This window comes from Arachis ipaensis, chromosome B10, assembly GCF_059453495.1.
Source record: "Arachis ipaensis isolate K30076 ecotype BB chromosome B10, ASM5945349v1, whole genome shotgun sequence".
NCBI lineage: Eukaryota > Viridiplantae > Streptophyta > Magnoliopsida > Fabales > Fabaceae > Arachis > Arachis ipaensis.
In genome coordinates, this window is record NC_142435.1 from 80330049 (window position 1) to 80336048 (window position 6000).

Here is a 6000-nt window from a genome sequence, read left to right on the forward strand (position 1 = left end):
ATAACAATGCATATGAGTTGTGATTAAAAAGAAAGTGCATGGGTGTATAAGAAAAGTGAGAAATGGGTAGTTAGGTTTGCTTTGAGTTGTATAGGTTGTTAAGTAGGTTAGGTGAGAGCTTAGGCTAATCAAAGATGCAAATATCAAGCTCACTTTACCACATATAACTTTACCTTTACCCTAGCCCCATTACAACCATGAAAAGTCCTCATGATACTTGTATGCATGCATTGAATAATTGTTGATTGTTAGATGAAAGACAAATCTTAGAAAGCATGATTAGAAGAGAAATGAGTGAATTGACCCTATACACTTGAGTGATTAGAGAGGATACACATCCGGTGAGGGTTCACTTGCTCAATTGCATGTTTCCACCTTTGATTATCTCCTTCTTGCAAGTTTGTATATGCTTTTCAATAACTCTAATAAATTATGGATTGGACTTGGTTGAGATTGTTTTAGCCCTTATGTTTATATATGTATTCTTGAAAATTTATTTATTTTGACAAAGTGGTTGCATTCATATAGGTAGATTGCATATAGGTAGTTTCCTTGCTTTGAATAAAGGTTCATTCCCCTTCTCTTTTTCCTTTAGTATAGCATGAGGACATGGTATTGTTTAAGTGTGAGGATGTGATGAATCCACATTGCATGATATTTATTTGCTCTATTTGGGTGGATTTCATCAACTTTTTCTACACTTATTCCTTTAAATAGTATAGTTTTGTAATTCTCCCTAGATTCGTGCTTAATTGTGAAAACATGATTTTTATGCCTTAAAATAGCTAATTTTATTTCACTCTTATTCTATTTGATGCCTTGATGTGTTTGATGAGTGATTTCAGGTTTCCAAGGCAAGTATGGGATACAAGAAGTGAAGAGAAAAGTATGCAAGGGGGAGAATCCTTGAAGAAATGAGCATTTTGAGCTTTTCAGCAGTGTGCGCATGGACAAGTACGCGTGCGTACGCACAAGAGATATTTGCAAGCGACGCGTATGCGTGACCCACGCGTACGCGTGGGAGGCTGCACGTGACCTCATTAATACAAATCGCTGGGGCGATTTGTGGGCCTCCGGGACCCAAGTCCAGCTCATTTTCCAAGGCTATTTCATGCAGAATTGAAGCTTGGAGAAAGGGGGAGCAATTAGGGTTAGATTTTAGTCATGTAGTTCATTTTCTAGAGAGATAAGCTCCTCTTTCTCTCTAAAACCTAGGGGTTTTAGTTTAATTTCCTTGTAATTGCTACTTTTAATTATTGTTTTGGTCTAGTTTCTTCTACCTTTCTTTACTTTATTGTTTTAATTTCTTTGTTTATCTTGTTAATTTCTCATTTTATTTGTCCTTCATATTTATGCACACTCTTGTTATTTTCATTTACATTTAATGTAATTTTATGTTTCATGTCATTTATTGCTTTATTGAGTTGCTATCTTTATTTTTCTTGCTTAGTAGTTGTAGCATTTATTATTTCTTGTCATTTTACCATGCTTTCTTTACATGCCCACCAAGTATTTGACAAAATGCTTGGTTGGGTTTTTACTTAGTTTTTCACACTATTGGTAGGAAATTTGGGTGTTTGGGTGAACTTGAGTGGTGGATGTCCATTCCACATTGTGTGAGGGTTGTTGATGACATGTCACCATGTCATGTTTTTCTATGCTTTTTCACTAGTTTTTTTACTTGGTTTTCATGCATTCTTATGCAATAAGTAAGCCATTTGGGTGGAATTTCATGTCTCCTTTGATTCAATCAACCATGGATAAATTAATGCATTTTCATGAGATTTTGTGCTATAATTGTCATATATTATGAAAGAGACACAATCTCATGATTTTGAGCATAGCTTTGATGTCTTTGATTGATTGATGATAGGTGAAAAGAGCTTTGAAGAAGGTTGAAGAAAGAAGGAATGGCAAGGAGAAAGAGAGTGTATAAATAGCTTAGAATTTAAGTTTTTAGGGAGCTTTTCCGTTTTACTTTCGCTGAGTGATTTTGGGAGAGCTTTTGGTTAGAAGTTATTTTGAGATTTTGAGTCTTGGGAAAGGAGAATTGAATTCTCTTCCTCTTAGTTTTCTTGTTTTCAATTTCATTTACACTTGTCTTGAATCTTGGGTTGAAGAATTGAGGAAATTCTGTCTCAATCTCATCTTGAGATCTCTCTCTGTTTTAGTTTACTGCATCATTTGAGAATTTACGATTTCACTTCTTTTCTTCTACTGCTGGATCTTTACTTTTCTTGCAATTGAATTCTCAATTTGGATCTAGGAAGGCATTGAGATCTAGATTTGGTTACCTAGTCTCTTGAGTCCTGAGATCTACATCTTTCAATTTCAATTTCCTTGTTTCGTTGCTACACCAAGCTTATTTTCATTTTCATTTGAGATCCGGTTTAATTGAATCCATCTTTTACATTTCTGCTTGTTGCAATTTACTTTTCCTTGTTTAATTTCTGCACTCCCAATTCCCTTTAGAATTCAAGCCATTTACATTTCTTGCACTCTAAGATTCTGCAATTTACATTTCTTGCGTTATAAGTTTCTGCCATTTAATTTCTTGTTCTTTAAGATTCAGCACATTTACTTTCCTGCTCTTTCCTTTACTGCAATTTCCCCTCTTCCCTTTTACTTTTCATGCAATTTAGTTTCTGCAAATTACAAATCACTCAACCAAATCTTGATTCGCTTGACTAAATCAACCACTAAACTAAAATTACTCAATCCTTCAATCCCTGTGGGATCGACCTCACTCCCGTGAGTTTTATTACTTGATGCGACCCGGTGCACTTGCCGGTTAGATTTGTGTGTTTGGAATTCGTTTTCCGAAAATACACATCAGTTGTTAATTAATTTGGTCTCCCTTGACTCTATGTGACCCAATAGTGTTGACTTCGGACTTAGGGATTGAGATTAATTATGCCTAGTTGACTTATCCTCGATGTAGGGTTAACTAATTGGGATTTATCCACACATAATTACCATGTTTGTGGTCCACAGCTAGGATAGCAAGCTCTCATTACCCAATCCTTGCCAAGAGCTCTTTTCAGCATTTAATTGCCCTTTTATTGCTTTCTTTAATTGCTTTGACTTTTGATTTCTTACATGCTAAGCTACCTTCTTACACTTTGATTTCTTGCTATTTACGTTTCTTGTCAATTGCAATCTCCCAACCCCCATGCTCTCTCATAGCCAATAATATAACACTTCAATTGCAACTCCTAGGAAAAACAATCCAGGATTTAAAACTCTTGGTTAATTTTGTATTGATTGTGACATTTTCATATTGAAATTTGATATTGGTCAATTGTTGGATTTGGAACTATACTTGCAATGCCGATTTCATCTTGAGATAAATTCTGAACCCACTTTAGGCCGTTGTCAGTGGTCTATTATTGAACCTATTCTGGTTCCTACCACCTTGATTGAAACCGTGCTGAGGTTTCTGTTGATCCTTCCATGAGAGGTTAGGATGATTCCTCCATGAAGGGTCGTAAGTGTTTTCATAGGCTTCTCCTATGTAAATTCACCCCCTCCATGGTGGTTGATCAGGATCATAAGCTTCTTCTTCAAAAGAAGCTTCCTGATTACTGCCAGGTGCAGTTTGCATCCAGTGAGATGTTGAGAGATCATGTTGACATGTTTGGTCAGGATCTTATTCTGATCTAGGAAGGCATTCAGAGTCTCAACTTCATGAATTCCTTTCTTCTGAGAGGTTCCATGGTTTACAGGATTCCTCTCAGATGTGTACATGAATTGGTTGTTTGCAACCATCTCAATGAGTTCTCTAGCTTCTGTAAGCGTTTTCTTCAAGTGGAGAGATCCACCTGCAGAGTTATCCAAAGAGATCTTGGATATCTAAGACAAGCCATCATAGAACATGCTTATGAGGGACCACTCTGAGAGCATGTTAGGAGGACATCTCCTGATCAGTTGTTTGTATCTTTCCTAAGCTTCATAGAGGGATTCACCTTCTCTTTGTTTGAAGGTTTGAACTTCCACTCTAATCTTGCTCATCCTTTGAGGAGGAAAGAACTTAGCCAGAAAAGCATTTACAAGCTTTTCCCAAGAGTCAATACTCTCTCTTGGTTGGGCATCCAACCAGAACTTAGCTTTGTCTCTTAGAGCAAAGGGGAAAAGCATAAGCTTATAAACTTCAGGATTAACTCCATTAGTCTTTACAGTATCACATATCTGTAAGAATTCTGCTAAGAACTGATGTGGATCTTCCAGTGGAAGTCCATGGAATTTACAGTTCTGCTGCAGAAGAGAGACTAACTTAGGTTTAAGCTCAAAATTGTTAGCTCCAATGGCAGGTACAATAATGCTTCTGCCATAAAAGTCAGAGATAGGCATGGTGAAGTCACCAAGGACCTTTCTAGGCTCCTCTTGTGGTTCGGCCATATCCTCTGTTTCTTGTTCAAAACTTTCTGAAAGGTCTCTTCCGGAGTGTTGCACTTTAGCTTGTTGTAAACGCCTCCTCAGAGTCTTCTTAGGTTCAGGATCAGGAGTCAAGAGGGGTTCTTTATCCCTGTTCCTAGTCATAAACAAGAAGCCAAGAAAAAGAAAAAAAAGAAAGAGACTTTCAATAGACAAGAAGCTTCTCCTTAAAGTCAGAAGTAGAGAAAGAAGAAGATAAAAATTAAAAATAAAAATAAAATAAGTAGAGAAAAAAATTTACCTTGGAATTAATAAATAAGAGTAAATAAAGAAAGGAAATCACAAGAGAGTTTTCTATGCCAATTGGCAAGAAGCTCCAAGTGAGATGTAAAAAAGAAAGGAATGCAGATAAAGAAGTTGAACTAGAGCTAGGGCAGGAAGTAGAGTTAGTTAGGTAGTTTTGAAAAAGATAAGAGAGAAGATAAGATATTATTTTTAGAAAGAATAAAAATAAAAATAAAAATAAAAGATAAGATGAGAAAAGATTTGAATTTTAAAAATAAGATACGATAAGAAAAGATTTGAAAATGAAATTTAAAATTTTAGAAAAAGATAAGATAAGATTTTAAAAATTTTTGAAAAAGATATGATTTAAAAATTAGAAGTTAGAAAAGATAAGATAAGAAACAAAAAGATAAGATTAGAAAATTGATTTTGAAAAAGATTTAATTTTTAAAAATTTAAAATTTGAAAAAAATAAGATGAGATTTTTGAATTTTGAAAAAAAATATGATATGATTTTGAAAAAGATAAGATTTTTTTGAAAAAGATATGATTTTTAAATTTTGAAAAAGTTGATTTTTGAAAACTTGACAACTAAGATATGATAAGATAAAATTTTGAAAATCAAAATCTGAATTTTTATGAATATTTTCGAAAATTATGGTTAGGAATTAGTTAGAAAAGATATTTTTTATTTTTTTTTAATTTATGATGAAAGAGAAAAACAGAAAAAAGATACAAGACTTAAAATTTTTAGATTTAGCACCCTTGTTTTTCAAAAATTTTTGGAGGGAATACCAAGGGACACCAAACTTAAAAATTTTAAGATCAAGACACATGCAAGACTCAAGAACTCCTTGAAGACTCACAAGAACACGAAGAACAAAATTTAAATTCTCAAAAAACTCAAGAACACAAAAAAGAACACTAAACTTAAAATTTTTTGAAAACTAAAACAAAATTTTCAAAAATTGCAAGAAAAATAAAAAGAAAACACTAAACTTAAAAATTTGACACAAAATTAAACCAAAGAAAAATTATTTTTGATAGTTTTTAGAAAGAAAGACTCAAAGAACATGAAATTACCAAGAACATAGACACATTCAAAAAATGCAAGGATTAAACAAAGAAAAGAAAAAATATTTTTTAAAAAGGTTTTAAGAATTTTCAAAAAAAATAGAAGAGGAAGAAAACAAAAATTAAAGACTCAATTAAAATAATGTAAAATAACCTTACCTAATCTAAGGAGCAAAACAATCCGGCAATTTGTCCAAACTCAACAATCGCCGGCAACGGCGCCAAAAACTTGGTGCGCGTGTACGCAAAAGCCACACTATTTCGTAC